The sequence below is a fragment of the Polypterus senegalus genome, chromosome 13 (assembly GCF_016835505.1).
Source record: "Polypterus senegalus isolate Bchr_013 chromosome 13, ASM1683550v1, whole genome shotgun sequence".
Classification (NCBI taxonomy): Eukaryota; Metazoa; Chordata; class Cladistia; order Polypteriformes; family Polypteridae; genus Polypterus; species Polypterus senegalus.
This window is the reverse complement of record NC_053166.1, coordinates 157,066,928-157,079,573: the sequence shown is the minus strand read 5'-3', so window position 1 is coordinate 157,079,573 and position 12,646 is coordinate 157,066,928. Positions and strand designations below refer to the sequence as shown.

General features: G+C 43.4%; 1 protein-coding gene across 2 annotated transcripts in view; it reads right to left on the bottom strand.

The window, feature by feature from the left end:
* The window catches only part of dcun1d3 (defective in cullin neddylation 1 domain containing 3), a 65,243-nt gene that overhangs the window by 28,810 nt on the left and 23,787 nt on the right, over positions 1-12,646 (bottom strand). Inside the window, exon 1 of one of the 2 annotated variants that reach the window (XM_039774474.1) lies at positions 10,966-11,050. The exons of the other annotated variant lie outside the window; for it this stretch is intronic. The gene's annotated coding sequence lies outside the window, so the exon portion shown is untranslated. Of the gene's footprint in view, positions 1-10,965; positions 11,051-12,646 lie in introns of those variants that run through there. 2 annotated transcript variants of the gene reach the window in all.

Genomic DNA, 12,646 nt, shown 5'->3' with positions numbered 1-12,646 from the left:
CACCACATCCATAAACCTTCCTGTTCTCCTCTTGCCCGTCAGCTCTATCCTTAGCACCCTTCATCCGATATACCCAGAATCTCTCCTCTGCTCATGTCCACACCAATGCAATCTCGCCTCTCTGACGTTGTCTCCCAACCGTCCAACTTGAGCGGACCCTCTAATGTCCTTATTTCTAATTGTCCATCCTCGTCACACTCAGTGCAAATTTTAGTATCTTTAACTCTGCCACCTCCAGCTCTGTCTCCTGCCCATATAACACGGCTGGTCTTACTACCGTCCTGTAGACCTTCCCTGTCACTCTTGCCGATACCCGTCTGTCACAAATCACTCCTGACACTCTTCTCCACCCACTCCACCCTGCCCTGCACTCTCTTCTTCACTTCTCTTCCACAATCCCCATTACTCTGTACTGTTGATCCCAAGTATTTAAACTCATCCACCTTCACCAGCTCTACTCTCCTCATCCTCACCATTCCACTGACCTCCCTCTCATTCACACACATGTAAATCTTTGATCTGATCCGGCTGGTAAATACAACGTTAAGCAACAGGTCTCTTTACCAGTCTGAAAATCGAATTTCTCGTAACGATAGATAGATAGATAGATAGATAGATAGATAGATAGATAGATAGATAGATAGATAGATAGATAGATAGATAGATAGATAGATAGATAGATAGATAGATAGATAGATAGATAGATAGATAGATAGATAGATAGATAGATAGATAGATAGATAGATAGATAGATAGATAGATAGATAGATAGATAGATAGATAGATAGATACTTTATTAATCCCAAGGGGAAATTCACATAATCCAGCAGCAGTATACTGATACAAAGAAACAATATTAAATAGTAATAAAAATGAAAAGAATTAAAATAAAATTAATGTTCGCATTTACTCCCCCAGGTGGAATTGAAGAGTCGCATAGTGTGAGCGAGGAACGATCTCCTCAGTCTGTCAGTGGAACAGGACAGTGACAAAAGTCTGTCACTGAAGCTACTCCTCTGCATGGAGATGATCCTGTTAAGTGGATGCAGTGGATTCTTCATGATTGACAGGAGTTTGCTTAATGCCCGTCGCTCTGCCACAGATGTTAAACTGTCCAACTTTAATCCTACAATGGAGCCTGCCTTCTTAACAAGTTTGTCTAGGCGTGAGGCATCTTTATGCTGCCACCCCAGCACACCACCGCGTAGAAGAGGTATAAATATATATAAAGTGCCTATCACAGACTGAACATAAAAACTTAGAATATAATTAAATATTAAAACAAAATACAGAGCAATGACAATACTAAAAACACCCACAGATGACAGCACTACCCAAATGCCAGTCCGAACAAACGTGCCCCAAGTTGACACCCAACCAGTTCAATTAGCGCTGCTGCTTTACAGTAAGGAGGTTGTGGGTTCGCTTCCTGGGTCCTCCCTGTGTGGATAGCGCTGTGAGTAGTGAGAAAAGTGCTACATAAATGTAAAGAATTATTATTATGACTATAACAGATTCTGCTGATCAGCGGAAGACTGTTCCAGAACCTTGCAATATGTGGGCTCCAGAGACCGCCATGTATCCAAATGACGACAATCTGATCCATACTTGGCGAAGAACGTATTCCTCCCAGAAAACAAAGCCAAATGAAATCCAGTTCTCACCAGCAAAACCACCGTGCTTTCCCAACGTCCCCTTCGAGGCAGACAAACCGGAGCGCCCCAGATGTGAGCAGGTATAATTCCAATAGAAGCGGTGAGACAGATGCTTTCTGTTCACCCAGATCATACCCCGTCAGTTAATCGGCAGCAAAGTCGAATGTCAAAGAGTGCGCAGCGATCACAACAAAGTAAAGAACTTGGACCCTTTCACAAATGCGTAACAAAAGGAAAAACAAATGCCAGCAGAGCTGAGAGCGGTAAACAGAGAGCCAAACATAGGCACCATCTTGTACAAGCAAAAGAAAAAAAAGAGTCCAGCCATCTACAGGGGTGAGAACAGGGGGGGCAACAAGCAGACCGTTTCAGGAAGCACATCTGAACCATTAAAATTTAAGGCCTTACAAAGCCTACTGTAGATCACATCCCCTTGATCAGAGGCACACAATGTCTCTGTGTTCTTTCACAGGCTTTCAAAGATACTTTCCAAAGAAAATCAGAAGAAGTGAAGCTCATTCTTAGCCCAGGATCACATATTTAGTACAAACGGGGGGACCGCGTAGAAAAAGTGACCAAAATGAACGCAAATCCCCTTATATGAAAGTCTGCAATGCGCACTTTAATCACATCTGAATTGTTTGGTTTGTAATTTTAAACTGCGGAGGTAAATTAAAATAAAATCTGTTTTTGTCCCAAGCATTTTGGAGGGCACTGTAGCTTTATATATTGAGAAATGAGCATAACGGCCTAATTTTACATATTAAAAAGCTCATATTATATATCTGCATTTTTATCATAAAAACATATTTTTGTATCGTCTTACTTTGCTTTAAATATTCATAGATATAAATTAGATTAACAAAGTCAATTTATTTTTTTTTAATGTATGTCTATTGAGTGTGTGTGTCTCTTTCAATAATTGTAAGCAATGTGCCTGTTGCATATTACCCACATCACCCACCTGATGTCCACCCATCTTCTAAATCTGCTCTATCCTGAACAGGGTCACAGGGAGGCTGGAGCCTATCCCAGCAGGCACCAGGTACAAGGAAAGAACAATCGCTGGAATGGAGCCCAGTCCATCACAGAGTACCAACTACACATATTAAATATTTTTTGCCAATTATGTTTTGGGTATTTTATTATAGTATCTGGTGTCAAATGCCTGGACGTTCTTCCACTCATCAATAGTCCACTTCTGCACCTTTACCTTTATTAGCGGAATACTCCTGTATATTGTGTGTGTGTGTTCCTTGCACATTTTTGTATCTCCACATATTACAGTGGGTATAGAAAAGAACCCCCTCGAAATATTCCCATTTTTTTTTTGCTTTACAGCCTAAAATGAAAACACATACAAAAAAATATTTTTCCCAGCTTTACTTACTCAATGCCACCGATAACATCCAAGTGAAAGATATCACAGCTACACTTCAGAAGAATTTTTAAAAATAAAAAACAAGAAATCCTGAGATGAATAAAGGACCCCCCCTCCCCCCAACTCAATCAAGTGTCAGTGCCCACCATTTCTATTGCAGTTACTGACGTCCTTCCACCTGTGATCAGTTGTAATGAGTGCGATTAGTGAAGCTGTTCCTGGTCCATTCATTCCCTTCCTTGGTAGTGCAACTGACAGCACACACCTGACTATAGGTGGCAGGCCACTTTAAAAAAATCTCAGGGATAGAGTTGTGGACAGACAGAAGGCAGGAGATGGAGACAAAGAAATCTCAAAGGCTTTATCGATCCCAAGGAGCCAAGTAAAGTCCATAGTAAAGAAGTGTTTGGTACTACTAGGACCCTCCCTGGATCCTCCAAACTGGATGGAAGAGCAAGGAGGAAACTGATGAGAGGCTACCAAGAGGCCAATGGCCACTGTGAAGGAGTTACAGGATTTGATAGCAAAAAGTGGTCATTCATGGTGTGCAGGTGACAACAATTTGACAAGCGCCCCACAATTGTGGCTTGTTCGGGAGGGTCGCACTTCTCAAGAAAGGCCACATTAAGGCTCGTTTGAGCTTTCCCAGAATGCACGTTGAAGATTCTGATGCCAAGTGGAAAAAGGTCTTTTGGTCAGATGAGAGCAAAATTGAACTATTTGGCCTCAATACCAAACAGTCCACCAATGCAGCTCACCATCCACAACACACCATACCTACAGTAAAGCATGGAGGGGGCAGCATCCTGTTGTCGGGCGCCTGGGGCTCTCGTTAGGGTAGAAGCAAAAATGGATGGGGCAAAATACCATCAAATTCTGGAGGAAAACCTGCTACCCTCAGCCATAAAGTTGAAGATGCGCAGAATTTTCACCTTTCAACACGACAAACGACCCGCAGCACACAGCAACATTGAGCACACAGTTGGCTGAAGGAGAAAAAACTGAATGTCCTGGTGTGGCCAGTCAGAGCTCAGACCGAAATCACGCTGAACATCTGTGGAAAGATCTGAAGATAGCAGACCACCAGCGCTCACCGTCTAATGTGACCGAACTTGAACAGTTTTGTAAAGAAGAGTCGGGGGCAAATATTGAGTGGGCTCAATCAAGGTGTGCAAAGCTGATAGAGAAGAATCACCACAGACTCAAGGCTGTCATTAAAGCAGAGGGGGGGGTCAACAAAATATTGACACTTGATCCTTTATTAATCTCAGTATGTCTTGTTTTTGATTTTTTATAATTTTTCTGAACTGTAGTTATGATATCTTTCACTTGGATGTTAACAGTTACATTAAGTAAGTAAAGCTGGGAAGAAATATTGGTTTGTGTATGTTTTCATTTAAGGCAGCAAAGCAAAAAAAAAAAAAGGGAATATTTCAAAGGGGGTTTTCTTTTCTATACCCACTGTAAATACTTTGTGGCAAGACTGACCTACTCCATTTTCTCCATGAACACATCTTGGATTCAAATGCACAACACAAAAGATTTTACAATCTGTATCACCTGCACTTATACTTTTCCACTTTTATCAAAATGATACGTTAACACTTTCCAGCACCTCATCTATCATTTTCCCCATGTCATTAATTTTTTTTTTTTAATTAAAAGTGCAGCTTTATAGGTAGGGGAATATTGAAAAGCATCAACAACACACTCCTCTATTTACCGGTCTCCATCTGTACCACCCACCTTCATCAAGCCGGGCGTGTTGCTCTTCTTCCTCCTATATAAGAGTCCTCAGAGACATATGACGACTAGCTTGAAGAGACAGAGATGTCCCACCCTCATTATTCACTTGGTCCCTTCAGCTGCTGGCACCACTAGAGCAGCACTTCAAAAATTGGTAAAGTGATAATGAAGGAACTGAAACAGCACAAATGCTGTGAATTGTTAACAAATGCTTTACAAGGCAATTAACAACCAAGATCAAGTTTCTAGTGAGGAAAAAGAGAGAAGCCATGATGAAATATTGAATAAGAGGAATGATGCAAGCAAATGAGCCATGAAAAATGGTTGAGAGTGTGGGAGTGGAGTGGACAGCGCAAGTCATGCTAAGCTACAATGAATCAACCTGAAAGCAGCCCACCATCTTATAAGGGAAGGGGGCAGTGACTTCTGTCCACACTGGATCTTAGATTTGGAAAGCAAACTTCTGTAGGAAGACGAAACAGAAGAAAATGAAATACGAAAACGGCTTTGTGAGTGAGTGCTGCTGCCCTGTAATTTTGGACTACAGGGTTCCCATAGGTGTGAATCCTATAACTTAAGAGAAAATAAAATGGATTGATTTTTTTAATTTTTCAGGGTGCATCTCAGACTGGATGGACCGAGCTTCTGGGGATGTCAAGGTGCATGAGTGGCACAACTGCCTCCAACTCTGACGCGATAAGATAATGTAATGTCAATGGAAGATCATAGTGTGACTGGGCCTTTTCAACATTTCAACTTAAGCCGACATCACATTACGTAACTTCTGGACACGGGGTGCATCAGATGACTTGCCGACTGCCATTGCTGATGTCACCGCCGGACACAAATGAAAACTGCTACCCATGTCATATTTACTGACTTATCGCTCGCCTTCCAGGACAGTTGTGCTGACCTTATTTTTCTCGCAGAAATTATGTATGAGGGGTTAACAGCTACAAGAGAACCCAGCTGCAGTCTCTGCCCATTTAATTTTTACTTTCTCGTACATGAAGTATAGGAAAATTATTGTAATCGTCCAAAAATTCGATTTCGAGATTTTGATGAATCTCAACGTTTTAGACCTCCCTGTGTCCGATTTACTTCCACGTAGGGAAAGTATTGTAACTTGCGTTTCCTGTTTATGATTTTTCCAATGGGGCGGCGCGGTGGCGCAGTGGTAGCGCTGCTGCCACACAGTTAGGAGACTCGGGTTTGCTTCCCGGGTCCTCCCTGCGTGGAGTTTGCATGTTCTCCCCGTGTCTGCGTGGGTTTCCTCCGGACGCTCCATTTTCCTCCCACAGTCCAAAGACATGCCAGTTAGGTAAACTGACGATTCTAAATTGGCCCTAGTGTGTGCTTTTTGTCTGTCCTGCAGTGGGTTGGCACCCTGCCCAGGATTGGTCCCTGCCTTGTGCACTGTGTTGGCTGGGATTGGCTCCAGCAGACCCCCATGACCCTGTGTTTGGATTCAGCGGGTTGGAAAATGGATGGATGGATGGATTTTTCCAATAGTTTCTATTTAATAATATTTTAGTAAAATAAATGCATGTTGTTTGTATGTCTTTTGACCATAAGGCTGGACAACTGTACATTTGGATTGCACGAGTAACATGAGTTTTTTTTTTTTCACTTTGTCAAGCATTGGTCACAATTGGTTTGTATTATATCTCAATTTTTTTATTTATCTTTGTTCTCCATGAAAACACAAGATTAAACTTTTTTTCTGGGCCATCACTACCAGCTATATGAGGTAACTTACATAAAATGTCGCTATTGGATGCAGTGTCCACAAAAATACAAAGCACCAAACCCTAAACAGAAGTTGAAGTCAAGAAATACGTGGGACTGAGGTTCAGTAGTCCTCAAGACAGTCAAGAGACGATTTACGGCTGAAACAGCGGAGGCCTTTCATACTTAAGGCCAAGGGACCTAGGAAAACAAGAGGGTAGTAACGTTCTAGAAATTACCAAGACCAGCCGCTACAGGCAGTACGCCTTTGTTTGTCACCTACACTACCTGTGGTAGCACAGACAGCCACAGAACGATACACTCAGCACACAAGCCGTTAGAGAAGCCATGCTGGAGCTGCAGAGGTAGAAGTCTCAGCTCTGCACCTTCCTGTACGGACGCTACACCCAACAAATGGCCACAAACTAATAATCTATGAATAAATAAATATCACTGGGCTCAGTCTTCAGGGTACTGATTGGCTATACCCCCCAGAATTATTTTTGAAGTCACACTTCACTCAGTTGGCACGTCTTTTTTTGTTTCTGTTCTGTGCAGGTGGTTCGCACTTTCTTCTTCCATCCAGAAGATAGAAATGCCCTGTAAATAGTAATAAGTCTTTCGTTATTATTTTTACTGTTTTACAGGGTCTCATGTTTTGATTATTATTACGGGTTGTTACGTTTGGTTCTTCTCCACGTGGTTAATTCTTTTGTATTCGGCCAGTGGCCACCAAGACTCGATGACTGGTTTGTGTTGCTCTGCTCTGGCAGTTAAAGTATGCGTACCGGTGACCCCACAGAGACCCAAATGTAATGCCCTGTATACTTGTCACCAAATGGCAAGTCCCAAATAAAGCCGTAAAGCTGGCGCACGACTGTACAGCCACTCGTGTTTGAGAATCGTCCACCACCTTGGACCACCTGAAAGTGGACAACACCGAGCTTTATACTGTGGCAATGACATCATCACTTGTCACACACTTCCTGTCGTCAAGCGACGGCTACCACAAACAAAAGTTCAAAAGGTGCTGGTGCTCAAGTAAGAAGAAAATGGCAGAAATTTAAATAAAATTATTTTTTAAGTATATTAAAACCAAAAAAAAAAGTATAAAACAGTACTAACAGAGTAACAATCGGCCTGGCACCAAAGCCCACATTACATGACAACAATGTTATTGAACGCAAAACACAATACTCAGTCATAACAATTTTCACTAATTAATGTAAGGGCAGCATGATGACACAGTGGTTAAGGCTGCTGCCTCCTGTGCCCTGCATTAGAATGCCAAGCCTGGTCACTGTTCTTGTGGAATTTCACATGTTGTAGATACGTGGGCTACCCCAAGCCCCGATTCTACTCCCGAGAGCGTGTTTGACATTCCTGCCTTGAACTCAATGCTGCCACGACAGGCTTCACCAGCACCCTGTGATCATGAAATAGACTCCTTTTTATTGAGATATTTGCCAAAGGCCAGTACCAATTTGAAATCCCCACCCCGATTTCAGTTTGTTTACGGACCTCCCATACTTTTTTTTTTATTTATTTTTAGACTGACAGCGTCAAGTTGCATCAGCAGGAGTTCAAAAAGGATTTGGAGTGACGGGCAGTTTCACAGGCCTGACAGGTAACACGGAATGAAGAGTGATGAAAGACTGGCGAGTCGGGCGGGGAAGTGAAACGGCTGCAGGGCTGGGTGCGGCAGGACAGCGGGCCTGAGTCAACCACCCTGGGAGGAATCCATTCTGCACAAATCATAGTACCGGCTAATGTGGCAGCGTTTATCGGAGCCGATGAGGGTGTCGTAAAGCTTTTGAAAACAGGAAGTATAAATGTGATGACACCTTAGGAGCACCGAGTCAATGTGGGTGTGGGTTAAAATGATAAACCTGCACCGCTTTGTGCTCAGTGCCTCTGTGATGGGCTCCAGCTCCTTGTGACCCTGAACTAGGTAAGCAGGTTCAATTATGGAAAGAGGGCCATTTAAGATTTCATGAAGTAGGGGTGATGGCACGATGCTATTTGAAAGACTCTGTTTATGGTCACTCTGCTTTTCATCTAAAAACCTTTGTGACACGTGGCTGGAAAGGTACTAGGTAACCTCAGTACCAAGAAAGGTCACAACTTCTGCTATAATGGCAAGCATGGGCAGCCTGGAGAAATCCATGCTCTTTCTGCTCCAGCCTCTATAACTGTTCCTCACACTGTAGAGACCCAACGCCTCCCGATAGAAGCATCGTTTGAAGGTCTGGTTCAAGTCGAAGGTCACAGCTGTCACTGCTGGATTAGCATCTACAGTACGTTCTTGGCCAGAACCTTCACAGTTTAATGCCAAGGGTTTTTGTGCCAACCAGTTTCCCAATCAGTGAGTTGCCTGTCAGCCAGACCACAGTTTGTGGGACTCCGGGCCTGCAGCATGTCTCTCTGGGACTGGGACAGCCAAGTCAGAAGTTTTCGTTTAGTTTTCTTTCTTTTTAATGTTCTTGAATTTTAGTCATTCTGGTGTGTTTTCAGACCACTATTATGTGTTTGTGTTATATATGTGTTATATCTATATCTCTCGCAGAACATTAAAAGTGTCTTTCCGAGAAGATCACATCTCGATCCAAGATTTTTTTATTATAATTATATATGTAGATAATAATATAATATACACACATTTTATATATATATATATATATATATATATATACACACACACACACACATTTTATATTTATATATATATATATATATATATACACACACACACACACACACACACACACACAGAGAGAGAGAGAGAGAGATATAGATACACACAGTATATATGATGCCTAGGAGGACCAGAGGAGGGCTTGTACCTCCTCCAGACCACAAGGGGGTGTCTGCCCTGGTTACGTTGGTGGCCTCGGGTAGGGGGCATGGAAGCCCAGCCCTGTAGGGGCCTGTGGCCACTGCCAGGCGGCGCCCCACTTCCAGACCATCATCTGCCACATCCGGCCGAGGCAGGAGCCCGGCCGGGACGCCCAGGAGACCAGAGGAGGGCCTGTACCTCCACCAGACCACGAGGGGGTATTTGCCCTGGTTACGTTGGTGGCCTCGGGTAGGGGGCATGGAAGCCCAGCCCTGTAGGGGCCCGTGACCAACGCCAGGCGGCGCCCCGCTGCCTGAACAGCCCTGGAGCCCAGCACTTTCGCCAAACCAGGAAGTGCTGGGGGGAAGACTACAGGGGACACCCGGACGGCTTCCGGGTGCGCAGCCGGCACTTCCGCCACACAAGGACGTGTCTGTGGAGGAGTGCCGGGAAGCAGCTGGAGCCCGTCCGGGTTCCCATAAAAGGGGCCGCCTCCCAGCAGTCGGGGCAAGAGTCGGGAGGAAGGAAGACAAAGCTAGCAAGAGGACAGGAGGCGGCCAGAAAAGGACTGTGTAGCCTGGACTTTGGGGAATCGGTGCAAGAGGCACTGGGGTTTGTGAGAGCACGGTAACTTTGCAAATATTAGTCTGTAAATAAATGGTGTGTGGTGAAGAACAACATGTCTGTCTGTCTGTGTCCGGGCCAGCGTCCACAATAGATATAGATATATATAGAAATAGATATATATGTATGCAAACGCAACCTTGAAACAGTGATGCATGCTTTTATAACCTCTTGTCTAGATGACTGCAACGTGCTTCTTTTTGGAATTAGTCAGGCCTCCATTGCTCGCCTACAGCTGGTGCAAAATGCAAGCATGAGCACATTACCCCGATTTTGGCTTCCCTTCACTGGCTTCCTGTTCGTTTTCGAATCCATTTTAAGATCCTTGTATTTGTTTTTAAATCCTTTAATGGCGGTGCCCCATTTTATTTGTTGGAACTGCTGCACCCTTATTGTACAGCATTTTGGTTAGCCTTGATGTTGTTTTTGAAGTACTTTATAAATAAAGAAATAAATTTATATACAGGTAGTCCCCAGGTTATAGAAATCCGACCTATGACCTATGACGCGTGCGCCTCAGTAACTGCCATTCCATCATCTTCGGCCAGGGGATGCTGCAAGCGGTGGCTGGATGGGGGCGATTTCGCTGCTCATGCAGTGCAGCATCCCTCGGGCGGCTCCCGGCAGCGAGCGGTGACCCGTGGTCCATAGTCACCGGGGCCACAGCTCTTGCTCGTGTGCAGGACGATGGTTCGCTGCCCGCCCATTATGCCGCCGCAGCTATTGCTCCTGACTGGACGCAGGCTGGATGGAGCGGAGGGGGGCATTTCACTGCCTGCCCAGCACACACAGCTGGTAATGCTGCAAGTGCTGACCCGGCTGTGGCTGAACGGAGGCCATTGAGGTTGAACGGGGCGGCGGGGGTAGCATTGTAGTGTGCCTCGGATGGCTGCCTGTTGAATTGGGGTTGGGCGATTCACTACCTGCCTTTGGCAGCACAGTGTTTGTTCTCGGTGGGCGGACACGGCAGACGGCATAAGAGTGATGAACCCTACCTCGCTGTCCAAGTCATTCTCAACAGCAAGCCTGCTTGTACTGTTACGCGCATAGCAGGAAGTTGTCTCTTGTCAGTACTTCAGACGTGTTGACGACAGGTGCCTTCCTGCTGTTATCACATTTACAGTGCTGTGCAGATCTTAACCTTTTGTCTTCACCATTCAAGAATGTCTCTGAAACACCAATCTGATGCAAGTGCTGGTGATACAGTAAAGAAGAGAAAAACCATCACCATTGAAAATAAAGCAGAAATAATAAAAAGGTCAGAGAGGGGTGACACTCCATCATTCATTGGCAGATCACTTGGTTACAGTCGGTCAACAATAGCATTTATTAAAATAATGGACCTGTTCAAACTTACATACAAATTCAACTTAAGTACAAACCTACAGTCCCTATCTCGTACGTAACCCGGGGAGTGCCTGTATGTATATATACCTATTTATGTATTTACTTATTGAGTTTCTGTAAAAAGCCAAAATTTCCCCCTGGGGTCAAATAAAGTTCTATCTATCTGTTTCCCCTCTGACTAACCCCACTGCTGAATTACCTGAGCTTCATTTCCATTTCTTATTATGAAAAGAGCAGGGGTGTGAGTTTACCTTTATGAGAGATGTACAAATATTCACATTTCTGTGACAGTTTTAAGGTCTTAACTCTCGTGTCATTGTTCTATTAGTTCAGCTTTTTTTCCTGTGGACTTTGCCCTTTTAATTTTACCCTAATAATGGAAATCAAGGATGAGTAGGCAAGGGAGACAACACAGAAGAGATGAACAGAAGTGACAAAACCTTCCTTGCAAAATGTTATGGAATGTAGGAAGTACTCGCGTGTGTTATATGGTGACGTTTGTATTTTGTGTGTCTTGGTTTTATGGATGTTCATCATCACGATTTTCACCCTGCTTTTCCTGTCATTCTTGTACAGTGATAACTCCACCCAAAAATAACTTTTTTTTTTCCCTCCCACATAATTGGTAGAAATAGCCAAGAAAAAAAAAAACCCACCCCTAACGTCAAAATATTATGGAGAATAAAAGTTCATGACACATCAGGCTTCTATGGGGAGTGACACTGAACAAAGAGCAGACAATTTCAAAAGGAACATGAAAACAATTTCAATGGAGTCGTGTCGCATAACCCATAAGTCAAACATTCAGTCATATACTCACAACCAGAGTGTCACAAAAACTGACACTTTGGTCCAAAGTCGATACCAAAATTCAGAAAATTTAACAGTACTAACTTTATACTCTGTATTGCATTTCCACGTGACTGGAAAGAGACAAATTACTTCAAAAGGCACAATAATATGTGAGAAATTGAGAGTAAAAACTATATCTGAAAACGACTGACTGTCATGACGATAAAAGCTGAAAAGAAAAACAGCAGAGTGTGGAAATGCTTTGAAATTGAAGTAGGAGAATTTCAGCATGCGATTGTGGGAATTGTGCTTATTATTAAAGAAAAAATCGGGAGTGGTCTCCCCTCGACTTTCTTGCATACTCAGATATGGGAATGGATATTTAAGGAGTAAACCACAAGACAATGATTATATTTTCATATTATGGAACCATCAACAACAAATTAAATCAAATTAATAATATACTGAGCAATTATTATAAACGTAAAGTTGAATAAATCGAATTCTGCATCTGCATGAATAAAAAACAACTGAGTA